Source organism: Rattus norvegicus, chromosome 14 (genome assembly GCF_036323735.1).
Source record: "Rattus norvegicus strain BN/NHsdMcwi chromosome 14, GRCr8, whole genome shotgun sequence".
Classification (NCBI taxonomy): Eukaryota; Metazoa; Chordata; class Mammalia; order Rodentia; family Muridae; genus Rattus; species Rattus norvegicus.
The window spans coordinates 72,143,214-72,170,776 of NC_086032.1; the positions used below are offsets into that span (position 1 = coordinate 72,143,214).

Consider the following 27,563-nt stretch of genomic DNA (forward strand, 5'->3'; position numbering starts at 1 on the left):
TAATAAATAAGAAAGCAAGGGTTAAGCCTACACAGTATGTTTCCAAATTATGTCAGTGCTGTTGAAGGTTAATAGATCCTAGTTGGTGGCTGGAGGGTATATTGAGGCATATATTGACATAGTGTATGCAGAGAAACTGGAAAGAAAGCTATGCCCACTCAGGAAATGTTATAGGATCAAAGACTGATATGAAAATTGTCAAAGGCATTGTATAACATTGACCTTTATCAAAGGGTGAGCCAGCTGAGGGTGTTGGCATGGTACTGGGACCAGCAACGCTGCCATTTTTAGGTTTAAAGTCAGTATTTGGGCCTTGGATGGCAGCATCGGCTGCAACAGCCATGGTAGCAGAAGAATATTCAGATGCCCTTGTTGAACTATGGGGACAAGGTAGTCATTAGGTAATTGGGATTTGAAGTACAATGATCTGGAGAAGAAGACAAAAGTTAAAAAACACCGAAATGGCCCATCAACAGTCAGGCACAGATGGGAAGGCACTCAGGATTTCCTGTTGAACTTTTCAATTCATTGCTGAACTTTTTGGTACTAATAGATTCAGGAAGGAGGGGATCATTCTTTTTTTTGGTTGCATACCCACTGGTTGCCCCACTATACACCAAGAGATAGTTGAACCCAGTGCTTACACAGATATCCCTGGTTAATTAAATGAGTCACAATGCAGCAACAACAACTAAAGGATTTGGGAAAGGAGCTTTTAGGAATGGAAACAGGCTTGCAGGAATGGGAAGGAGATAAAAAGAGGTGTTGGGGGAGAAAGCAATCCTAATGTACAATAAACATGTATAAAATGTTAACAGAATTAATAAAAAGTTTGTTAGGCATAATTCAGGGCACCTCTATGATATCCCCTAATGCATGGAAGGACTTTCTATTAGACACGCATGACTGAACATATGAACTTAACCTTTCTCTCATGCTCCTGTGACTTAGGACACAGTCCTTTTACTTGTGTGGATCTTTGATATTTTTCTATGACCCTCATCTTCCAGCCTTTTGGGGAACAAGCTTGTTTGAAAGCTCTTCCACCGTGGGGATGGATGTGCTAAATGGCTCACAGAATTCACCCATGGATTTCTAAACTCATAACAAAGTGGGGCGTTTCCTAAACACCATGACTCTATTCTAACAGACTAAGCCAAAACCAGAGACATGAATAATTATGAGGGTACAACCCTGTAGATATGATGTACGTAGCTGGCATGAACTTCAGTTTACTTATTTTTGAACTGGATGCATAGAGGAGTTGATTGGGTAGGTATTATTTCCTGGTTTTTGGTAGGTCAACACTCACAATTTAAATAATAATGAAGAATGGATAGGGATTGGCTTGATTTATACTAAACATTTTTCCACATATCTTTTGAGTTATTTTCCCTGGCTTTATAAAATTCCATTTTTATGTAGATTTAGAAAGCAAATGCATATTTATTTGAACAGTTATAATTTGATGCTTCAAAACAACATTTAATGGCATTTTGTCTGTCTTGAGTCATAAAATGACAAAGAACCATCATAGCTAAAGACGAACATTTTCCGAGGCATCACACACCCTATGTTTTCTATCCAATGGGTCATGTTGTTTCTGTTAAGCCATGACAAATTAAGATACTATTAGGGACAGATTTGATAATAGCTATTATTAAAATGTCCATTTGGTTAGAATAACTATTATTTATATCCTCTTAGAGTTTAGTATCTCAGAAAAACAATTCCATGCCAGAATGTGGCCATTAAATTGAATTGTTTGGGGAAAAAGTTAACAAAAAGAGTCAGTAACACACAGTAGTTACTTACCACTCTCAGTGTTTGAAGGCCACAGAAACATCACTGACTTATTTAAAAATAAAATGAATTAGTGGATGGTAAAATGGGCAGGCTCACAGAATTGAAGGAAAGCCAACAATACAGCCCTGGAAAAGGGATAACAATCAAAGGAAGCCATGTCTACCCACTGCCATAGCAGAGACCCAGTCAAATGGAAGCTTTCATTACTGTCTCTGGACATTTACAGCCTCACCAGAGGCTTCATGAACCAGACTTTTGGATCAATCATTTCTATTACTGTGAGGTTTTATGTTACTGCTTAAGGTTATAAGTTCTCTGGGTGGTCGGAGCTCCCACTTAATCATGTGTGTATCACATGCAAATTATTATTAGATTATGAAGAAAGTATCTGACCTCCTATGGCTTCTAGATATAGATACTAATTCAGTCAACAGAACAGTTCCTTCATCAACATGTGGACTAGTGCTAATATCAATGTATTATGTTCTTAATATTAGAATAAGTAAACTTATTGTTAAAACATATATTAGGTATTTTTCCATCATAGTTGGGCTCAACCACTTTAATTTTTCATGTTAATATTTTAATGCACACACATATGCATATCCATTCCTATAATGTGATTTCCTATAGAAAATATATTAAAATTTTCTACTGTAAGAAATGTTTTGCACCATTATTATTTACCTGGTAATATCCACGTTGTCCTCTATTATTTTTATATATGTGCTTTAGTTCTTTTTTAAAAAATGTTTTATATATTTCTTTACTTACATTTAAAAGGTTATTCCTCTTCCCTGTTTCCTGTCCATAAGCCCCCATTCCCTCCCCTTCCCTCCCCCATACGAGTATTCCCTTTATAGATCCCCCTTCTTGCCCTCCCCCATATTCCCCTGCACTGTGGGTCCAACCTTGGCAAAACCAAGGGCTTTCCCTTCCACTGATGCCCCAACGAGGCTATTCTCTGCTACATATGCAGTTGGAGCCCTGGGTCAGTCCATGTATAGTCTTTCGGTAGTGGTTTAGTCCCTGGAAGCTCTGGTTGGTTGGCACTGTTGTTTTTATGGGGTTGCAAGCTCCTTCAACTCTTTGAATACTTCCTCTAATTCCCCCCAACAGGGTCCTATTCTCAGTTCAGTGGTTTGCTGCTAGCATTGACCTCTGTTTTGGACATACTCTGGATTGTCTCTCAGGAGAGATCTATATCCCGTCCCTTTCCACATGCATTTTTTTAGCTTCATCAATCTTATCTAGTTTTTTTGGTGGATATATATATATATATATATATATATATATATATATATATATATATATATATATATATGCCACATGTGTGTCAGGCTCTGAATGGTCATTCCTTGAGCTCTAAACTTTGCTTCCATATCCCCTCCTATGAATATTTTCCCCTTTTTAAGAAGCAGTGGGAGCATCTGCATTTTGGTCATCCTTCTTCTTGAGCTTCCTGTGGTCTGTAGATTGCATCTTGGCTAATTTAAACTTTTTGGCTGATATCCACTTATCAATGAGTGCATACCAAGTGTATTTTTCTGTGATTGAGTAACCTCACTCAGGATAATATTTTCTAGTTCATTCTGTTTGCCTATGAATTTCATGAAGTCATTGTTTTTGATAGCTGAGCAGTATTCCATTGTGTAGATGTACCACATTTTTTGAATCCATTCCTCTGTTGAAGGGCATCTGGGTTCTTTCCAGCTTCTGGCTATTATAAATAACTCTGCTATGAACAGAGTGGAGCATGTGTCATTGTTGGAGCATCTTTTGGGTATATGCCCAAGAGAGGTATAGCTGGGTCCTCAGGTAGTTCAATGTCCAACTTTCTGAGGGACCTCCAGACTAATTTCCAGAGTGGTTGTACCAGTTTGTAATCCCACCAACAGTGGAGGAGTGTTTTTCTTTCTCCACATACTCACCAGCATCTGCTGTCATTTGAGTTTTTAATCTTAGCCATTCTGACTGGTGTGAGGTGGAATCTCAGTGTTGTTTTGATTTGCATTTCCCTGATGACTAAGGATATTGAACATTTCTTTAGGTGCTTTTTGACCATCCAATAATCCTCAGCTGAGAATGTTTTGTTTAGCTCTGTACCCCATTTTCTAATAGGGTGATTTGGTTCTCTGGAGTCTAATGTCTCGAGTTCATTGTATATTTTGGATACTAGCCCTCTATCAGATGTAGGATTAGTAAAGATCTTTTCCCAATCTGTTGGTTGCCATTTTGTTCTAATGGCAGTGTCTTTTGCTTTACAAAAGCTTTGTAGTTTTATGAGGTCCCATTTGTTGATTCTTGATCTTAGACCATAAACCACTGGTGTTTTGTTCAGGAAATTTTCCCCAGTGCCCATGTGTTCTTCCTCAATTTTTCTTCTATTAGTTTGAGTGTATCTGGTTTGATGTGGAGGTCCTTGATCCACTTGGACTTAAGCTTTGTACATGGTGATAAGAATGGATCGATTTGCATTCTTCTATATGCTGACCTCCAGTTGAACCAGCACCATTTGTTGAAAATGCTATCTTTCTTCCATTGGATGGTATTAGCTCCTTTGTCAAAGATCAAGTGACTAAAGGTGTGTGGGTTCATTTCTGGGTCTTCATTTCTGTTCCACTGATCTAACTGCCAGTCTCTGTACAAATACCATATAGTTTTTATGACTATTGCTCTGTAATACTGCTTGAAGTCAGGGATGGTGATTCCCCCAGATATTCTTTTATTGTTGAGTATAGTTTTCACTGTCCTGGGTTTTTTGTTATTCCAAATGAATTTGCAAATTGCTCTTTCTATCTCTATAAAGAATTGAGTAGGAATTTTGATGGGCATTGCATTGATCAATCTGTAGATTGATTTTGGCAAAATGGCCATCTTTAATATATTAATCCTGCCAATCCATGAGCATGGAAGATCTTTCCATCTTCTGAGATCTTCCTCAATTTCTTTCTTCAGAGATTTGAATTCTTGTCATATAGATCTTTCACTTGCTTGATTAAAGTTACACCAAGATATTTTATGTTATTTGTGACTATTGTGAAGGGTGTCATTTCCTTAATTTCTTTCTCAGCCTGTTTTTCCTTTGAGTAGAGGAAAACTACTTATTTGTTTGAGTTAAATTTATACCCTGACACTTTGCTGAAGTTGTTTATCAGGTTAAGTAGTTTTCTGGTGGATCTTTTGGGGTCGCTTAAGTACACTATCCTATCATCTGCAAATAGTGATATTTTGATTTCTTCCCTTCCAATTCATATCCCTTTGACCTCTGTTCACTGTCTGATTGCTCTGGCTAGGACTTCAAGAACTATATTGAATAAGTAGGGAGAGAGTGGGTCTAGTCCCTGACTTTAGTGGGATTGCTTCAAGTTTCTCTCCATTTAGTTCAATGTTAGCTACTGGTTTGCTGTATATTACTTTTACTATGTTTAGATACGGGCCTTGAATTCCTGATCTTTCCATGACTTTTATCATGAAGGGGTGTTGAATTTTGTGAAATGCTTTCTCAGCATCTAATGAAATGACCATGTGGTTCTTATCTTTGACTTGGTTTATATAGTGGATTACATTGATGGTATTCCGTATATTAAACCATCCCTGCATACTTGATCATGATGGATGATTGTTTTGATCTGTTCTTGGTTTGCAAGAATTTTATTGAGTATTTTTGTGTCATAAGGGAAATTGGTTTGAAGTTCTCTTTCTTTGTTGGGTCTTTGCATGGTTTAGGTATAAGAGTAATTGTGGCTTCATAGAAAGAATTCGGTGCTCCATCTGTTTCAGTTTTGTGGAATAGTTTGGAAAGTATTGATATGAGGTCTTCTATGAAGGTCTGATAGAATTCTGCACTGAACCGATCTGGACCTGGGCTCTTTTTGGTTGGGAGACTTTTCATAACTGCTTCTATTTCTTTAGGAGTTATGGGGTTGTTTACATGATTTATTTCTTCCTGATTTAACTTTGGTACCTGGTATCTGTCTGGAAAATTGCTCCTCCAGATTTTCCAGTTTTGTTGAATATAAGCTTTTGTAATAGGATCTGATTTTTAAAAATTTATTCAGATTCTGTTGTTATGTTTCCCTTTTCATTTCTGATTTTGTTAATTTGGATATACTCTCTGTGACCTCTGATTATTCTGGCTAAGGGTTTATCTATCTTGTTGAATTTCTCAAAGAACCAGCTCCTGCTTTTGTTGATTCTTTGTATAGTCCTTTGCATTTCTACTTGGTTGATTTTAGCTCTGTGTTGATTATTTCATGCCTTTTACTCCTCTTGGTTTTATTTATTTCTTTTTGTTCTAGAGCTTTAAGGTGTACTGTCAAGCTGCTGACATATGCTCTCTCCTGTTTCTTTGTGCAGGCACTCAGAGCTATGAGTTTTCCTCTAGCTTTCATTGTGTCCCATAAGTTTGGGAATGTTGTATCTTCATTTTCATTAAATTATAAGAAGTCTTTAGTTTTTTTCTTTATTTCTTCCTTGATCAAGTTGTCATTGAGTAGAGCATTGTTCAACTTCCATGTTTATGTGGGCTTTCTGTCACTATTGTTATTGAAGACCAGTCTTAGAATGTAGTAATCTGATAGGACGCATGGGACTATTTCTATCTTCCTGTATCTCATGAGGCCTGTTTTGTGACCAATTATATGGTCAATTTTGGAGAGGGTTCCATGAGGTGCTGAGAAGAAGGTATATTCTTTTGTTTTAGGATGGAATGTTGTATAAATAGCTGTTAAATCCAATTGGTTCATAACTTCTGTTAGTTTTTCTATGTCTCTGTTTAATTTCTGTTTCCATGATTTGTCCAGTGATGAGAGTGGGGAGTTGAAATCTCCTACTATTAACATGTGAGGTGCAATGTGTGCTTTGAGCTTTAGTAAGGTTTCTTTTATCAATGTAGGTGCCCTTGCATTTGGAGCATAGATATTTAGGATTGAGAGTTCATCTTGGTGGATTTTTGCTTTGATGAATATAAAGTGTCCTTCTTTATTTTTTTAATGACTCTTGGTTGAAAGTCAACTTTATTTAATATTAGAATGGCAACTTCAGCTTGTTTCTTTGGGCCATTTACTTGGAAAATTTTTTTCCGGCCATTTACTCTGAGGTAGTGTCTGTATTGTCTCTGAGATGTGTTTCCTATATGCAGCAAAGTGCTAGGTCCTCTTTACATATCTAGTCTGTTAGTCTATGTCTTTTTATTGGGGAATTGAGTCCGTTGATGTTGAGAGACATTAAGTAATAGTGATTGTCATTTTCTGTTATTTCCATTGTTACAGGTGGAATTATGTTTGTCTCCCCTTTGGTTTCAATGCAAGGAAGTTATATTCTTGCTTTCTGTACGATGTAGTTTCTCTCCTTGTGTTGGAGTTTTCCATCTATTATCCTTTGTAGGACTGGATTTGTAGAAAGATATTGCGTAAATTTGGCTTTGTCATGGAGTATCTTGATTTCTCCATCTATGTTAATTGAAAGTTTTGCTGGATACAGTAACTTGGGCTGGCATTTTTGTTCTCTTAGGGTCTGTATGATATCTGCCCAGTATTTTATGGCTTTTATAATCTCTGGTGAGAAGCCTGGTGTAATTCTTATAGGTCTGCCTTTATATGTCACTTGACCTTTTTCCCTTACTGATTTCAATATTCTTTCTTTGTTTTGTGCATTTGCAGTTTTAACTATGTGACAGGAGGAATTTCTCTTCTGGTCCATTCTATTTGGAGTTTTGTAGGCTTCTTGTATGTTTATGGGCATCTCTTTCGTTAGGTTAGGGAAGTTTTCTTCTATAATTTTGTTGAATATATTTACTGTCTCCTTAAGTTGGGAGTCTTCACTTTCTTCTATAACTTTTATATTTAGGTTTGATCTTCTGATTGTGTCCTGGATTTCCTGTATGTTTTGGGCTAGGACCTTTTTGCGTTTTACACAGTTGTGTTGATGTTTTCTATGGTATCTTCTACCCCTGAGATTCTCTCTTCTATCTCTTATATTTTGTTGATGATGCTTGTGTCTATGGCTCCTTGTCTCTTCCTTTGGTTTTCTAAATCCAGGGTTGTCTTCCTTTATGCTTTCTTTATTGTTTCTGTGTCCATTTTCAATTCCTTCACCTGTTTGGTTGTGCTTTCTTGTAATCCTTTCAGTGATTTTTGTGTTTCCTCTCTAAGGGTTTCTACTTGTTTACTTGTGCTTTCCTGCATTTCTCTAAGGGAGTTCTTTATGTCTTTCTAAAAGTTATCAAAAAAATGTGATTTCAAATCTAAATCTTGCTTTTCTGGTGTGTTTGGATATCCAGTATTTTCTTTGGTGGAAGAACTGGGCTTTGATGATGCCAAGTAGTCTTGGTTTCTGTTGATTATGTTCCTGCGCTTGCCTCTAGCCAATGGGTTGTCTCTGGTGTTTGCTTGTCTTGCTGTTTCTGGGAGTGACTTGGCCCTGATGTAGGCCTCTGTGTCAGCACTCCTGTAGAACTGTTTTCCTGTTTTCTTACAACCTTTCATGAGAACAAGTGCTCTGCTCTCAGCTGTGGAGGTGCTCGTGGAAACTGTCTTTTGGCTCTACGCATGGGCAGGAATCAAAGGGTCCTGCCTCTGATTGCTCGTGTAGGTCCTTGCACCCAGCAGGCACAGTTGGCACTTTGAGATTCCCTCTTGGGTCTGGACTGTGGGCCAAGAGTATTCGCTTCTGACTTCACAGGAGTCAGAGAACCACAGTTCTGAGGTTCCAGCTCTCTCCCCCATGGGATTTGGATGCAGGGAGCTATTTGGTGGGATCAGTTCAGTACTGGGCACAGACCAGAACCGCTGGTACTGGTGGCTGTCTGTTCCTATATTCCTTTGTCCAGAGGCACTGTGCAGTTTCCCCTTGGACCAGGGATGTGGGCCAAGGTGTGCAGAGTCTGCTAGAGACTGCTAAGTCTGTCCCTCGGCCTCGGGATGTCTGCCTATGCTTTAGTTCTTTATAGACCTCTCTCTTTGTCTCTTAGGCTGTGAGCTTCTACCAGACAATTAATCCTTGTTGCATTTTTAGCACTTAGACACTGCCCCACACATAGTACTCCATTGTTATATGTGTCTAGGATGTCAGAAAGACCACACTGTTCCTAAAGAATAGTAGAGTTAGTAGCATGGTAATGAGCAGTAGCATACCTTGCTGAGGGCAAGGGCTAAAGTGCTGAGGATCAGAGGTCCTCCATTGGACCTTATGAGGGCCTCAGGGAAGAACGGGAAGTAAGTCTATGTTCTCTCTCAAGCTGCCACATACTCTCCCCTTCCACAGTTGGCTAGATTCATGCTTGCATTGGTATTGAAAACTAGGTTCCTTGCCTTTCTTTCTGACCCAAGAAGTGGCTAAGCTTTGTCCTTCTCATATTGAGTTGCACTGTCACTGGCTTTACAAGTTTAATTTTAGAAAGCAAGGAACTGATATCAAAGATGCCGTTCCACCTTGGCACCAGTCCACAAACATTTGCCCAAAAGCCTACTGAGCTGCAGTGGTGCTGATGATACAAAACTGTCTTAACCACAGGGAGCAAATTAATAAGCATCTCATGAGTGCCTACTGCCTTTAGAGAAGACAAAACCGTTAAGACATTCTAAGGTGAGTAAGGTATCCTTGCTGTCCTGTAATAAATGAAAACAATTGAAGGAGACGTAAATAGATTGCTAAAACTAACAAAACAAAGTTGATACAAACATCTCACCAAAGTGTAACCATCACATTAAGGAATATTGTGACAGCAATTTACATAAACAATACTTTATCTATGTAAGTATGAAGAAGAGTTATAACCATTTATCTATATCTCTTATCTATCTAGTATCTATCTATCATCTATCTCTCTATCTACATCTGTCTATCTATATCTATGTATCTATCTATGCTTCTATATACCTAATTATCTATCATCTATATCTACGTATCTGTGTATCTATGCATACCTATCTATCTATCTATCTATCTATCTATCTATCTATCTATCTATCTATCTATTATATAGTCTGTGATATCTCATTGGGCATAGAAAAGAGCGATTTTCGTTTGGTTGTTTTAGACAAAGGAAAGAAACAGGAGCAGTTGGCTTTGGGATGAATGTGTCCTTTGGAGAGAGTTGACAACAAGGATTCACTTTGGAGACAAGGAATTATGAGAGAACAGCAAGTGAAAGAGAAAGAGATATGTAATACAGGGGACTTTGGAGGAAAATTCAAGCAGTCTGTTGTTATTGGCACATAGATATGAACTTCAGATAACTATACACCCTCAAATTGCTTGGTTGGAGATTGAAGGGAAGAACTTAGTAGTACTTATGTTATACTCTTTCACCATTTCTTTTATGCAGGGAACTAACTGAAGACCTTCTATATGACAAGTTAATGTTCTGCTCTGCCACTGAGTTATGTCTCTCGTTCTCCATTCTAATTACATTGGTGACCTTTCATAATCAGAATAACAAACCCTCCTGTTATTCAAAATGTTTCCCATGTGTTACTCAATCTTGTTCTCACAACATAGTATAATTGTGTTATTCTATTACATGACATATGATTATTTTCACTTTAACATATGTATAGAATGAGGAGTTACTTATTTGAAAGGTTTGTTCAAAAAAATTGGTTAGTAGCTGAGGAGTTTCAGGGTTCTGTCTCTCTTAGCCACTACTCTTTGCTGTTGCAAAGGGACGGGCCATGTGCTAGAACACAGAGCTTGCAGTGAGCATAATTTCATTCTACCCTAAAATACAAACAAATAAAAAAAATAAACAACAACCAAACATTAAAAAACAAAAGAGAAAGCAAAAAACTGAAATTCTGGTGGAAAATGTTAAAGAATCTTATCTATGCACAGTATTATGATGGCTAATTGTTATGAGTATTAAAGGAGCATATGTCAGAGCATGATTTGTGTTTTAGGCATGTTTTACGTTTTAGGAAGCTCGCTTGAAACGTGTGTGTGTGTGTGTGTGTGTGTGTGTGTGTGTGTGTGTGTGTGTGATTGACTGCAGTAATAGTGGTAACTACAATTACAGTGGTGGTATTAGGAATGGATTGAGGCAACAAAGACTTACCAGGGAATTTGGAAGTAGAACCCACAGGCTCTGGTGCTTGAGTTTACATGGGAGCTGGGGCACTGGGGTTGTCTGATATGAACCCTAAATATCAAAAGTGCCTGGAATGAAAGTTGACAAACCTTTTTCAGGAAAATTTGAAGAGTAATTATTCTGGGCTCTTGCCAAATGGTCTGTTGCAGCCACAGGGTTCTACAACTATGACACCAAAGCAACCATAGATATGTTTAACAATTTGGCTGTGTTTCCATGAAACTGTCCTCAAACACAAGAAGCTGGCCAGATATGACCCATGGGTCCTGATTGACTAAGTCTTAGTCTAGAAAGTATGAAGAAGACTGACATTTGCTAATACTGGACTAGGCAAGTAACTGGCCATATTCTAGATTTCTCTTCATGACAGCACCATGCCGATCATTCATTAGAGAGACTAGTATGGGTCCCATCATTGTTAATACCCTTTTCCATAATCACATATGCAGGAAGTAGAAATTCTAGTACTGACTCCTGATATTTAATTTATAAGACCTTCCCACTTCCCCATACTGCCTTCTATCTGCAGCCCCACCCCCCACTACCCCTAGACAATGGCAAACATTTGTTTTTGTTTTGCAAGATTATTTTTCAGTTTTACAAAAGGTTATTTTTTTCAGATTATTGCTTTTAAAAATCCACACATAAAAGGATAGTGAGTCACAAAAAAAAAAAAAAAAAGCCACTGTTGCCTTTGTTCAGTACAATAGAGTTTATATTGCTTTGTCCAGCTTCTACAAAGTGGGACAGAGAAGGTTTGTTTTCAAGAAATTAGCATCATATTTTTCTCTGTGTTTTTTTTCCAACTCCCAACACAATTTTATCTTGGGGATAAACAGTGTTATTTTCATTGCTTCCACTGGAGCGCCACATCCAACGTTTTCTATTAAAATTTAAATAAGCCACTTCAGAGACAGATGAAGATGTGAATCTAAAATGAGCTGATTCACTAGAATTTGTTCCTGAGAATATGTTATTTGCTCTTATAGCTTATGCAACTGGGTTTCATAATAGAAGCTTTAAAGTGGGCCAGCATCGTGCCACCACAGCCATTTTATTCAGCTTCCACCTTGAATAGCCAGTTGCAGAAGGAGGAAGGAAAAGCACAAATTCTCCCCACCCTCCATCCTGTGGAGATCTAATTATTATTCTAGAAAGCTGCTGGAAACTGACACTGTGTTGAAGATACATTGGGTTCTGTCTGTGATCTCCAGGTAGTATAGAACAACATGATTTCACACTGCTATTCTAATGTCCAAATTTCTCTCTATTTGTTTTGCCTTTGTAGTAAGAAAGAGTTCTCACCAAAGTTGGGATGCATGAGTGTAGTCGGATGGGTCATCTGAACAGGAGATGAGAGAGTGCAAGATAGGATAAGTGCTGAGGAAAAGCAAAAGTATGTTGAAGCTTCAGTTTGGCAAAGTCCCAAGAATAGAGGCTAAATAGAGACAAGTAAAACAGGGGCACTGAGTAAATGATGTCAGCACTAGTTAGATGAGGAAACTATTGAAAGAGAAGAATAGAGCTGGAGTCATTCTGAGTGATTTTAGAGAAGGGTACCATCCTATTTGTGTTTGTTACTAACCAGATCTAAGAAAGAAGGTTTTATTTTTATTTCTTTGTTTGTTTTGGTTGAACAATGATAAACATAGCCCTCTTTCTCTATACACAGTTTTTGCTTTCTGTTTCAGCAACCTGTGGTCTGCCTGAAAATATCCAATGGAAATTTCCAGAGATAAAGATGTCTTGTACTTTAAATTGCAAGTTGGGCTAGAGAGCCAGCTCAGCAGTTAAGATTACTTACTGCTTGTCTTAGTCACTGTTCCATTGCTGTGAAGAGACTCCATGACCAAGGCAATTCTTACAAAAGAGAACATTTAATTGGGGGCTTGCTGAAACTAGTTCAGAGATTAGTTCATAATCATCATGGTGGGGAGCATAACAGCATGCAGACAGACAAAGTCCTAGAGAAATAGCTGAGATTCCTTGCTCCATAGGCATGGGGGGGGGTGGTTTGGGTAGACTGAGGGAAAGAGGGAGGAAGAAAGAGGATGGGGAGAGTGAGCCAGGTATGGGATTTTGAAATCTCAAGCCCCACCCCCAAGTGACACACTTCCTCCAAAAAGACCATACCTTCTAATCCTTCTAGTCCTATCTAAGAGTTTTCCCTGGTGATAAATCATTTAAATATATGAGCCTATGGATGTCCTTTCTATTTAAAACATCATATTCCATTCATTGGCCCCACTGGTTTGTAGCCACATACTGCAAAATTACATTCAGTGCAACCTCAAAAGTCCCCATGGTCTATGATAATCTCACCTCTATTTACACCCTCTGTGACTTGTGGCAATCTCTTAAGTTTAATCTCCTATAAAATTAAAATAAAAAAGATTACATATTTCCAACACACAGTGGCACAGAATATATAATAATATCCCAAAAAAGGAAAGGGAACTTAGTGAGGAAATACTAGATTACAGCAAAACCAAAACCCGGCGGGGCAAACTCCACAGTTTCCATCTTCATATCTGGTGTCAAAGGACTCTTCAGATCTCCGACCTTTTCATCTTTGTTGACTACAGTACACTTTCTGCCTTGGGCTAGTTCCAAAGTACTATGTCCGTAGCTTTCCTTGGCGGATATGTCATGACTCTGATATCTCCACCATTTTGAGGTCTTCAACACAATCCAGGCTTCAACTTCAGAGGTTCGTGAAATGACCTGCATGCAAGGGCAGCCCTGATACATTGCTAGCTTCAGCTGTTTTCCTTAGTTGCAGAGGGTGATTCTATGATTCTTTCTTGTATTCTTGACTCTAAAGGCAGAACCATGTGCTCCTCCATAGGGTTGGGACTTCCCTTCTTTTTCAATTACATTTGCATGAGCTCTTCTGTTGTAGATAGTTCCCTTTTCCCCTTAAGCTTTCTTTAACTCCTTTTCACAAGTTGGAAGTCAAGCATGGAGTGGGTCTTGCCCTGAGGTCATCACTCCCTTTAATGCATTTAGCAGCAAGCTTCAAACTTTTCATCTCTTTGAACACAGAACCTGGCTATAGCATCAGCTTTCCTGGTGCTCTTTGTCTCCTCACGTGGAACATTTTATATTTCTCTTTTCCTAGCTTTCTCCATTTCACTGTAGCTCTGCTTAAGAGTGATTACTAATAACCACATGCCAGAGTCAATACTAAGCTGTCTTGAAATCTTGGTCAAAACCATTAATTTAAAACTCATCAATTTAACCTCAAGCAAAGTTTGAGGACAAAGGCAAAAAGCAGATACATTCTTTGCCAAAATATCACAAGAATGGTCTCTAGGCCACTTACTAATATTCTTCACCTCTGCAATTTCTTGAACCAGACCCCTAAAATTTAGATTGCCCTCAGCATGGTTTCCCATACTCCTATAAGGATGGCTTATTAAACCCTTCTTAAAGCATCTAACTACTTTTCTAATCCAGGCTTCTTTATTCTTCCAGCAAACAGAAAGAGTGAGAGGCCTGATATAGAAATACCCCATTCCCTGGTACCAAATTCTGTCTTAGTAATTGTTCTGTTGCTGTAAAGAGACATCATGGCCCACTTTTATAAAAGAAGTCATTTAGTTAAAGGCTGGCTTACAGCTTCAGAGGTTAGTCAGTCCATTATTATCATGTTGAGAAAAGCATGGCAATATTTAGGAAGAAATAATGCTGATTCATAGGTGGAATGAGAGAGAACAGGCCTGACTTGAGTTTTTGAAACCTTAAAAACCTACCCCAGTGACACATCCCCCAACAAGGCCACCTTTCCTAATCCTTCTAATCCTATCAAAGAGTTCCACTCCCTCTTGGCTAAACATTCACATCTATGAGCCTATTGTGGCCATTTTTATTGAACCTGCCAATGACAGATATGGCATGTTAAGAAAACTCAGGACCAAAATGTGCTCCACTGTTCATGAGTGAGGAGAAGAGAAATCAGCCATAATGGGTGAATGGAAGCCTCATAGAACGGGCAGAAGGGAAAGGGTGGGTTAAATGGTGACAGTATTTTATATGCTTGTTTGTGTATCAAAGTCTGAAATGACTCCAATTCATCATTAATGCTGGTTCTGACTTTTGGCTAACCATATTTACTAAAAACAAACCTGGAAATGGAGCAAGGAGGAAGACAACACTTTCCTGTATTGGAGAAATGGTAACCCTAAAAGAAAACTACCACCATGTTAGCTTATCTTTAAAACAAAACCAGAAGTAAGGAAAATTTTCCCACCTAGTTAGGAGAACAATTATGATTTTAAAAAAATTAAATAAGCTTGATCTAAGAAAGATGCATGGCTTGTGGCTAATGTGTTGCTCATAGAAATATGAGTAAACAGCCATGCAAGGAACAATTTATTACAAAGAGACTGAATGACCTTGTACCATTTTCAACATTGCTGAGTAGTCTGAAGTCTGACCTGGGGAGTAAGGGTCCTATGAAAGATGTTTATATTAAAACTGGACATAGCAACCATTAGGGGAAAACTTAGGGAAGCTCACCAATAACCTTATCCAGCCATAAATACTGGGAGCTACAATAATAACTGCTGAGGCAATATATGCCTTTATGTATAATAATTACAATAACATTATATGGATAACCAATTACTTTCTGATTGCATTTAAGACTTATTTCACAGGATGAAACTCACGCCTAATACAAGTCTTTCTAGTGACCAATGCCTAGGAAGCTCATAGACCTAAGAGTGAGTGAATTATTATTTCCCTAAAGGGACATAGTATCAAAGTGCCTCCCATATGTTTAGCTCTGTACCCATAGAGTAATGTAGATCCTATTTCTCATTTCAGATGCATCTTTGTGTAGTACATGACAGTTAATATTGAGACCAACAACTGGTGAAAATACCACAAAGTTGCTGGGAAGTGGTCAGACATAAATGGGACATCTATATCATATCCTCTCCCCAAAGACTCAAGTAACAACATCATGGAAGAGGGATCAAAAAGAATGTAAGAGCCAGATGTTGAGGAGGACTGGAGACAGTGTCTTCTACACCTGGCAGAACTATTATTGTATTCATGAACTCACGGAAGATGTTGTTACCTGCAAAAGACCAAGCAAGTCAACATTCCAGCAAGATGGGTGATGGAGATGCTCATATGAGTTCCTTCCCTAGCTAAGGAAGATATTGACAATCACTTAATGGCTGATAAGGGAGAGAGAAGAAAGTTTCTTTACAGGTATGGTCCCTGATAGATTGACCATGCTTTTAGAGTGGCTGGCCCCATATTCATTTGTATAAATGTAGCATTACATGAAATCCATAGTTTGTTTTGAAAAGCAAAGAGATGACATGAAGTTGGGATAAGGATGTGAGGGAGGATCTGGCAGAGTTGGAAGAAGGGCACAGGTGTGAAAATGACTGAAATAAATTGTACGCACTTATGAAATTCTCAAAGAATAAATAGTATTATTTTAAAAATAATCTAAAGACCTTTGCATGCCTGGCTACTTCTCATCAGTCAGGTCTCTCCTAAAATGTCATCTCTTCAGGGGGTACTGAGAGACTTTTAAAATGAATATAGCCCTATTAGTTTCCATCAATTAATTGTTTACCTTCACCCTAGCTTTCATTACTCCCTGATATTTTTCTTGCTGATTTTGTTCTTCTCTCTGCTTTGTGAAATATAAATGCCATGAAAGTAGTCTTCTCCTACAAGGCACTTCTGATGACTCACAGCATGGGATAAACAATGCAAGTGCAATGCCCATTCATTGAATGAACTATCAACCAACCAGTGAACAGGCATTAGTGTAGTCTAGTAGAGAGAAGTGTGCAACTTTAAAGGACTACTAATGTGATGAGAGCCTAGCAGGAGCACCAGAGAGAAGTGTGTGTGACCTCTACTCTCATTCTCCATCAATGACAGGAACACAGGTTGAGTTTACTATGCTGTCCAATCCCAAGGGTTATTTTTAGCTTCTATTCTCACTCAAGCTGTGTGTGTGTGTGTGTGTGTGTGTGTGTGTGTGTGTGTGTGTGTGTTTTGAGGGTGATGCACCACAGAATATATGGTGACTTCACATTTGTTACTCAGCTTCCCCTCCCATTTACTTTACACTATCCCCTGCTGTGGCAATCAAACCCACTCTTGTACCATTTCTTCACTATCAGCCCTTGGATGCATGAAGACAAAAGACAATAGACAATGTCAATTTAATTAACCTGAGCATAAAATTAGTATCCCTCCCAATATACTCTTATCTCCTCTTTTTCTCCTGTAGATACCACAATGCCTTCTGCTCTGCAACCCCAAAGCTTATTGTCATTTGGGTTTCCGATTCTCCTCATTCCCAGCATTGAATTATTCCCAAAATTTTGTGCATGAGCTATCCTTTGACTTGCTATCTTTCTCTGCATATCTAGCCTCATGACCCTAACTTTCCCCACTTAAATCAGTGTTTCAGTATGGTCCTTATTGAAGAGTATCCAACTGATCCATCCTTTGTTTATAACTTTTGAGTTCCCTGTTGTGGGTTGTACTGTGTCTTTCCAAAAATATGTCCCTCAATCATTCAGAATATGTGACTTTACTTAGAAATGGGGAATTTATAAACATTATTAATTTAGAAAGACAAATATTGGATGTAGATATTAAATCTGCATATGTGTACATCAAGGTAACGTGCCTACATGGGATTCTGGATTAACTCTGGAAGGCTGGGGAATGGTTATTTAGGAAACATCGCTTAGTCTGTAAACAGTAGACTCTAGTTTAAATCCCCAGCACACATGTTAGAAAGCCATTATGACCACACGTGTCCATGACCCCAGCACTCAGGTAGACAAGAGACAGGAAAATCTCTGGAGCATTCTGTCTGCCAGTCTAGTTTCAGGTTCAGTGAAAGACCCTTTCTCAAGAGAATGTGGTTTAGTATGGTGGAATGGGCACATGAAATTTTTTTCTGGCCTTCACGCATTTACATAGAAACATGCATAGCAGCACACATATGCACATAGGCTACACACACACACACAAATTCACTAAACACATACACACAGAGTACACAAGGAACAGAGAGAGATGAGAGGCTGAGTAGTGATATGCACAGAGAAGAAGACATGGGATGAATCCAGAGATCAGGGTCATTGACACCAGAAGTTGGAAGAGATACATGGCAAAGAGACCCTTTCCCAGTATTCAGAGGGAACTAATACTGATGGTGCCTTGACCACAGACTTGTAGCTCATCCAAGATATGACCTGGTTACATTTTCTAGCATCTCTCAACATTATGCCATCTAGAGATAACATGTGGGATCTGGAAATTTTCAGGGCTCTGAGCATGTTTTGCCTATTGTACATGCTCTTTGTCTTGACACTTGCAGGTGGCACTTTCAGAATTATAGCATTTATCATCTTTTGCGTACCCTGAAGTCCTCTGTACTTAAAATGGGTTTCTTTTCTTCTCTGTCTTCTGGGAGAAGCCTCTTTTGAAGCATTTCTCCCATTGGATTGTGTTTTGTCTTTGTTTAGAAGAATGTATTTTGGTCTAGAATGAGAGACATTCTCAGTGGAAATAACTGTTTTTCTCTGATGTTAAGCTCAAGGGGCCAATTATAAGGGCCAACATTCCCTGTTAGGGTGCTGCTGGTTATCAGTGTGTGGACCAGCGAGAAGGAATGCATTAAGATGGTGAGAACCTATTACTTAGGTTTACGCTGGTGGTAATTGGTTGGGAAATCTTGAGCAGGTTGCTTCATTTCCCTGGCCTTTGTCTTATCTGTGGTGAGGTTGGTCAGACAGTTTCTATGTCTCTAAGATGACTCAATTTGAGGGCATCTTCTTACAAGGATGTCTGCTCCTTTTTTTTTTTTTTTTTACTTTCTAGCTATGGTCTCATTTCATAACTTTGTATTCTAACCGGACCAGAGCTTATTCTGTAGACCAGACTGGTTTTGTACTCTTGAATGATTTGCTTGCTTCTGCCTCCTGAGCACCAGAATTGCAGCTATGTGCAATCATGCCCCAAAAAGAGTATTATTTTCTTTTGTAGTATTTCCCAAACAAGCCCAAATGAGATTATAAATATTAGATAAAAGACTATCTTAGTCAGGGTTTCTATTACAGTGATGAAACACCATTACCAAAGCAACTTGGAGGAGAAAAAAGTTTATTTGGCTTGGACTTCCACATCACTGTTCATCATCAACAGATGTCAGGTCAGGAACTCAAACAGGGCAGGCAGGATCATGGAGGCAGGAGCTGTATCAGAGTCTATGGAATAATGCTGCTTACTGATTTGCTCCCATGCCTGGCTAAACCTGCTTTTGTATAGAACCCAGAACTACCAGCCCAGGGATGGCACCACTCAGAGTGGACTGGACCCTCCCCCATCAATCACTAATTAAGAAAATTCATTAACACTGCTTGCCTGTTTTCTCAATTGAGGATCAATTCTCTCAGATGACTTTAGCTTGTGCTAAGTTGACATAAAGCTATCTAGCACAAAGAATTAAGACATTTAAGACAAAGGGCATTTTGTGTTTCTTGCCCATGTTTCCCAATGTCCCTGATTAATAAGGCTGGTTGGAATCCTAGCTGTGCAGATGCTTGTGTTACCATTTTACCTGAGCAGATCTTCAGAATACCAGCTGATTTGCTTAGGGGCATCTCTAGTGCATAGCAGGGATTTCAGGGAAGTTAGAGAAAGGACTGAGTAGGAAATAGAATGGCATCTAGTAAGATAACTCAACACCCTGACTAGGAAAGGATTGTCTTACACTTTGTTGTGGGTTGGCCTGGTGATGTCTGTATTCTGATGTTATTTCTGCTTCCTCAAGGGAGGTTGACCCACACTAGCAGTCTATCACTTAATTAGGTGATCTCCTGTGAACCTTCTCCACCATTTTAACTGGTCAATAAAGGCTAGAACGTTTTTTTCTGGTCAGTGGAGGGGAAAGGTGGGACTGGAGGTTTGGGGGTGAGGGCAGGTAGAGAGACAGAGGAAGCCATGATGGATCAGAACCACGTGGCCAGAAGAAACTGCTGGTTGCAAGGGATCTCAGAGCTAGGGAATAAGTCAGTATAGTGTTAGATCTGCCCAATCTAGGAGTGTAGCTTATAATTATAATAACTGCATTGTGTGTTTGTTATATGGGCTTATTGCAGTTGGAGATTCCGCCAACACACTTTATTGAAGGCTGCATGGTCAATCTACCCTTTACCCTCTGTCCTTCTCTCTCAGTACGTGCAATCTTTCCTCATGCAATGAAATGTTTAGTTGGCAAGTTGTATGTCTCTTTGTTGGCTCTCATGGGTTTTCAGTCTCCATTGGAGTGACAGGTTTGGATTGCTGGTAATCTTGATTTTGTGACAGAAGACAGGAATCATCATTTCTACAATGGTGCCAAATTGTATTGGTAACTGACAAATGTTCACATGGGAAAATCTTGACTAGTTTTGTCTTTCGTGAAAGCTTCTTTCCCTTCAACACTATTCACTGAGAGATTCATATCTTCACAGCCTAGGGCAGTCAAAGAAATTCTTGTCATCTCTATGAGTAACTAGACAGGGTTCTGTTCAAATCATATTGACATGTTTTGCTCTGCTTTGTTTCAGTTGTGTTTACTATATTTGCCTTATAACTTTCTAGTTTATACAAATTATTTGGTTCCCACAATGTGTGCTGTAAAATGGGTATGGTAATACCTCAGTTAGTTTGATATTTTATTTCTACTAAATCCCATTTGTTGCTCTTATCTGAAGGCTTCTACCCAATACTATTAATTTTAGTTTAAAGACATGTAATTAGTTCAAATATTATTGTGACTTGAATGTAGTTTCACAAAGAAAAATACTTTATTATCTTTAATACGGAGAAGTCCTTAATAAATTTCATTGCCATAGGTCTGGTCATGGCAGCTATGGAATGTTCAAAGCCTAAATAATTTCAATGTTACTTCCCTGGAGACTGAATGCTCATGTGAACCAACAGAGGAGAGACACAACTTGCTAACTAAGCATTTCATTACTTCAGTGTCTCCTTCACACAAGTTACTTCTCCTGGATTTTGGAGAGAGAAAGAGAATGTATGTAGAGGACACAAGTAGGCAGGAATAGATAACGTGGAGTGTTCCCCACCACAGACACTTAGAGCTTCTCCAGGTGTTTCAGAAGAACTCGAGGAAAGGAACATTTCTAAAAAGAATCAGGGGACAACAGGTTCCATTGTGGGTAGGTGAAGGGTGTAGCAATGAGTTTGTATTTGTGGACAACCAGGGCACTGTATCATTGTCAAAAATATCAGTTAAATGAAGCTGTCTTTGTCAGAGATGGTTGAGTTGATGTCTTCCTTCTAGATGTTAAAACACTCCCTTAACAGATGAGAAATTAAAGCTCAACAAAGTTCAGTGATTTACCCAAGACATTTCACAAGTAGAAAGTCCAATCCAGCCCTGCTTAACCTAAAGCCTAGTATTTTCTGTTCTGCTGTTTCCAAACTGTGTTCATTCTGTTGCCATTTCCAGCTGAAAACTCACCTCCTGTATGTAGGCTATGCCCTTCTGCCCGAGACCACAGTACTACAAGGAAGTTCTTTTGGAAGGGCAATTACAGAGAAGGCTCCTCAGTGTAACTGTGTGTCCAAAGCATGGACAAGAGTCAGTCCTGCCTCAAAGAAACATGCACTATGCTGAGGATGGATATGTCTCATGTTCTTTGATACAACAGAGGAGAGGATGAGAGAGTTGCTAGGGAAGTTGCATCAGAGATCAAGAAGAGAAATGCAAGGGCCTAAGGGAGTGAGTCAAAGGGAGGTGCCTATCCTTGCTGGTCAGCACATCTACTCCTCAGCAGTAAGGGAATTGAAAAGAACGTGTGGTCATTTCAAAATCAGACACATTATAGATTCCATCCTGTATAAGCCTAGAAAACAGTAAAATAAAACAAAACAAGCAAACAAGAAAAAAACAGAACAAAACCAAAGCCAAAACAGTCTTATTGTATCTGTATTTTAGAATTTGACCAAAATGTCTGACATTCACAAAAACACTTTCTCCTCCTTTTCTTCCTCCTCCTCTCTTTCTTATTTTGAGTCTAAACATAATATGGAAGAAATTATGAATATGTAGCTAATTTTATTACCCAAAGAACAATTAATATTTTGATAGCCTCTCTATTTATTCAGACACACACACACACACACACACACACACACACACACACACACACACGAGAGAGAGAGAGAGAGAGAGAGAGAGAGAGAGAGAGAGAGAGAGAGAAAGAGAGAGAGAGAGCTTCCATTCAACTACTGACATCAACTTTCATGTGAGGGAGTTATCTTGGGCTTAGGTCTAAGATAGCTTTGAAGTCAGTGTCACCCAACCCATCAACTGTCAACAACCAGAGAAAAAGACTTACTGGAACAGTCCAGCAGCTGATCTCAGTTTTCTCAACATTAAATAGTAAGTTATTTTTATTATTCTTATTGTTATTCTCTGGGCGAAGGGTTATACAGCAACAGATAATCATATTGGCATATTTACTTAGGATGAATTTCAGGCTTTAAGTATTTTTCCACAATTTTATTTTTTTCGAAAATGGATGTTTTGCTTGAAAATCCTAATTCTTATGTGGGAAGAATCCTATTCTCATATTCTTACGTAAGAATATATAACTGGATGCTTCCATCAGATATTTTTTTGCATGTATATTGGCAAGAATTTCTGTGTAGAAAGACTTTTCAATAGATTAAGGTTTGGCAAAGCCATGAACACATTTATAAAGGCAAAAAAATGCAGTGCCCAGAGCCAAAGGACTTGTGAAGATTCCTGGAAAACCATGAAAAAATACTTAGAAATACCAGGAGTAGATTAGGCTGTGGAGTGATATGCAGTACAATGTTTAAACAGGCAAGTCCCACTGGCCTTCTGTAGTTTCTCCAAACGATAACATTCTGGGCAGATACAGAAGAGGAAGCAGCCTAGCATTCTTATACTAATTTGTGCTTTTTCATGGCATATTATTCTTTTAAACAGCATGCATCATGGAACCTGACATCTTAATTGAGGTCTGTATGGACAGTCTTTATTTAGAATCTGTGATTATTTTATTTTTTTCCGGGCTTGATGTTATTTTAGGGATAATGTGAAGAGTTTTCAAGTTTAATTTTCAAGTTGAAGATCTGAACATCTTAAATAGTAATGGGATTATTTATCTCCAAGTTTTAGGAGAAAGAGTACCGCTTCAGAGTTATGTAGGGATGTGTGAGCTATGTGTGCTAAGAAAGTATGGGCAAGAAGAATACCGGCTTATAATATTTTATACATTCATTTGGATAGTATACCATTGTCTAAAAAAATGGCTCTTGAGGAAAGCAGGGACTCAGAAAAGAATAAATCCTATATTTGATCTTAGAGAAATGAAAGTGACACAGAGGTAGTAATATTCTTGCTAGAAGCTGTATTTTCAAGATTGTATACATTTTCTAATGCTGCTGTGATCTAATACCAGACTGGTGCAGAAGTTAGGTCCGGTACTTCTTCCCAGCCCCATGCTGCCAGAAATAAGACTCAGACTCAAATTATATCTACAAATACCTTGGCCATATAGCAAGCTCATCTCTGACTAGATCATAACTAAGATACCCTGTTTACTTTAACCTACATTCTCCATGTGGCTGGTTACCTGTGCTCCGGTACCATGCATGCTTGTTGCCCCTGCCACAGCTGATCTCCCCCTAGTTCTTTTTTTTTTAATTTTTATTATTATTATTTTTTTTATTAACTTGAGTATTTCTTATATACATTTCAAGTGTTATTCCCTCCCCCTAGTTCTATCCCAGAATTTTTTCTGTCTCTCAAATGTCCCACCTTCTATTCTATTCTTTTCCATTTTTTTTCATTGACAGGTGATGCATCCATTGATACACAAGATATTCTCTGTACAATTGGATAACTTAAAAAATAGAAATTTACCTCATAGTTATGAAGACTAGAAGGCTAAGATCAAAGTGCGGGAAATTCTGGGTCATCCTTTCCCTGGTCTAATAGTTCCTCAGATTGTGGAAGCCTGGAACCAGTCCTCACACAACACCCCCCTTCTCTCTCTCTCTCTCTCTCTCTCTCTCTCTCTCTCTCTCTCTCTCTCTGTATGTGTGTATCTGAACTTTTAATTTTTACGACTAGTTATATTGCTTTAGAGCCCACTCTAGTAGCCGTATTTATAACTTAATTATTGCTATAAAGTACATATTTCAGTTCATATCTGATACTCTTAGTCTCAGAACCTCAGTGCAGGAATTTTCCTGTATATGTGAGAGGTACATTTTATCTCAGAATGCATATAAAGAACTTTGCTTCTGGTTTCTTTTTCATTTTGAGGCTAACGGGAACCAGGGAAATGTCCCTTTATCAGTCACTCCTTGCTGCCTTGAATGAGGCAACTACAACATATTAAAAATTAAAAGTTAAGTAAAAGAAGTCAGTGACAGAAACCATGTAGCATATGGATCTATTGATAGATATTGGGCCCAGCCTGGTGATTTTGGCCTGTAATTCTAGACATTTGAAAGTATGAAGCAGGAGAGTGTCAAATTCAAGGCCTACTTGACTCAATGTCAGACCAGCATGGCAGCAAGACCATGTTGGGGCTTGGGATATAGCACAATGTTGATCTGGACATAAGGTTTCTTTGCGAGGTAATAGGATTGTTCTTCAATTCACTAATGATGAAGGATAGGTCACAGGTGAATGTTTTAAAAACCAATAGATTGTAACTTGAGCTTAGCAAATTAAGTTGCATACAAGTTATATCTGCATCATGTTATTAAAGAAAGCAGCTTCAATAGCAACTAGATATAAAGTTGTTTGTATGAATGTCCATGTCTGTTTTAGCTATGATGTTTTAAGGCCCGACATCCCATCTTTTCTTTAATCTCATTTTCACTACTTACACAATGAAGAGGTATATGTTATTTATCACATAGACCCTTTTATAATTCAAGTAACCCAATTTACCTCATTGAATCAAACTTATTTTAAGTGTTGCTTTGGAAGCTACAGGTCTGGATTTCAATCTACTTTTTTTTCGGTGACTTTCTTTGCAACTTTAGGCCAATTATCACGCCTCTCTGAGGCCTCATCTCCAAAGAGGGATACAGAGTGAGAATATTATAATAATAACAATGATGACAATTTCTTCCTTGTGAGGCCGTTGAAAAGATTTAATGTGATAATATCTGCAAGAGCCCAGCAAACACATAGCACGTTGTAATTTACCAAAAGGCAGTACTTTGTTATTATTGGCATACACTTCCAGAAGTCAAGATGAATAGTTCCACTTCAGCAAAACGGGCCAGATGAATTTTAGTCAACAGGAAACAGACCTACAGAGTTGTCCTTTTGTTTTGATGCTCTGTCAATGGCAACTCCTACATAATTTTTAGTTCTTAAATAATTTAACGGAGCAGCATCTGTGTCAATCCAGAACATATTCTTTTTTCCTTGCTCAGTCCCCTTCCTCCCCCCCTGCTGCTGTCTGGTAAGATGCTTGTGTTATCAAATAATTAGCTTGACTCGGTGTCCAAGAAGCACCAACCGCCTAAGTGATGTTGATTGATGCAAATAGTGTTAGTATTTAGTGAGGACCTACTTTGTTAAAGAACAATGTGCTGAGCAAAATGGGGAGGCCGAGATGAATTTGTGATATAAAGATGAGATTTTTATGAATACCAGAGTTTGGTGGGCGAGACATGCTGGCATGCCTAGTCTGTGATGCATCTGATACTTTGAGTTTACTAGGGCCGGGAAAACCAGTGTCCTATCTGTATAATGTTGAATCCCAAACTAGATGCAGGTGCTTATTCACTCTCTGAAGAAAGGAACAGAAGTGGCTGAATCAAGCTGAATATGCTCGTGGGAAGCAAAGTAAGAGAGACATTCCTGGATAAAAGTTGGCAATACATGACACTTCATCACCCAAGCCATGTCCTTTCTTGACCTGCATTTCTGATTTCGAGACAGGACAGACTTGTTGCCCAGGTAGAGTTGCTTCTGGATTGAGATGAGACCAGAGATGGTAATGATAGGAAGGGAAACTTGGGTTGGGCTATAGAAGGCCTCAAGAACTCTTCAGTGGGAATAACAAAGCTAGAATGATACGTAAGAATATGTGTGTGTGTGTGTGTGTGTGTGTGTGTGTGTGTGTGTGTGCTGTTTTTTCTCCTACATTTTGCATAGTCTTCTCAAGTTTTATGTGCATTGATCAAGAACTTGCCTTATCTTTTTGTCGCTCACCAACTGAGCTTTTCACTGTCAGTAACATTAACTGTGTCTCTCACAGTTAATAGTCTAGCATGACCTTTGTTTTTCCCCTTATAGCATTCCCTACACACAGGCTCACATCTGGGAGCCCCCAGACTAGTAATCTCAGCCTTGAGTCTTCACTATATGATAATTAGAACTCCCAGAATTCAACTCAGACACGCAAGCTCATGTGCTATTCTTTCTCTAGCTTGACAGGCTTTAATTGAATTATGGAGCATTCTCTCCTGCCAGGGTAGAGAAAAGCAGGTTTTTCTGTTCACCAAGCAATTTTTCAGTTCAAAGGCTTGCGGCAAGTCTTGCAGAACAGAGGTGGAAGAAACACATTTATTAAGGCATTATTTGATTAGTGTGGACCTTGGGGTCCTAAGACTAAGGTTTGAATCTTGGACCTACCACTTATTTACCAGCCAATTTTGAGCAAATATCTTCCTTGCTCCAGTTGTAATAAGGATGGTAATGTCTACAGTGCAGTGTGGGACATAACTTGAATGAAGTTCAGTCCCGGCATAAGTTTGACTCACCTTCCCCCATTCATAAAGGCCCAAGAGACATGACATCAGTGATGTGCAGTCAACTCCTTTGGGGTCACAGAAGTCAGTATGTAGAAAGGGAATGGAAGCTTCCTGTATGTGTCCGCCAACCCCTTTGTGTGTGTGTTTCTCTGTCTCACTGTGTTTCTCTATGTTTCTGTCTTTCTCTCTCTCTGCCTCCCCCCTCTCTTGGAAACAACCAAAGTCAAAGGACTACATGTATGATTTTATTCACAGAAAAAAGTTGTTCCGATTGATGGCTAGGCTATAACATTCAACTAAAGTGGCAACTGAAGAGTTCTTTGGAAGGTCAGTTGTGTTGGGAGGTATTTTGTTGGGAAAGACACGTTAAGGAGTGTCATCCTGAAGTGGACACAGGTGAAAGGATGTTTTGCTAAAGCAAGCATGTGAAAAGACATGATGAAGGATTCTTCACTAATAACATGTATGTATTTGCTCACCTTCCAATCCATAGCTGAACTGTTCATTGTAAGGTCATAGAGAGAATCACACCAAAAATACTTCTGGTCATGTTCTGGTGGCTTCTTGCTACTTCCTCCCTCTGGCCTGTAGACAGAGTGATGTCAGGTGATTCAGACTCATGTGGTGTTTTACTAAGACAGACTCGTGTGCTGAGGCAAGATTCGTGGAGGACACATGATGTTTGGATGGAGTATAAATAGGACTCAATGGACTGTGAAACGGGCTTGTTTGCGTGTCTTTGCTTCCTTGAGAGAGGCATGCAAAGAATTTCTCCTGGTGTCCCTGGTGGTCCTGGTTCTTCCTGCTGACTCATACCTATTCAGCTGAGGCCTGGCTGTCTCTGCTA

The 27,563-nt window shown here is 38.8% G+C and overlaps 1 long non-coding RNA gene across 1 annotated transcript in view; it reads left to right on the plus strand.

Annotated features, from left to right (window-relative positions):
- LOC103693081 (uncharacterized) overlaps positions 1-27,563 on the plus strand; it is a 112,122-nt gene that overhangs the window by 62,153 nt on the left and 22,406 nt on the right. The window contains exon 3 of the long non-coding RNA XR_010057711.1: positions 15,725-16,117. This is a non-coding gene — a long non-coding RNA (uncharacterized LOC103693081). The remainder of the gene's footprint in view (positions 1-15,724; positions 16,118-27,563) is intronic.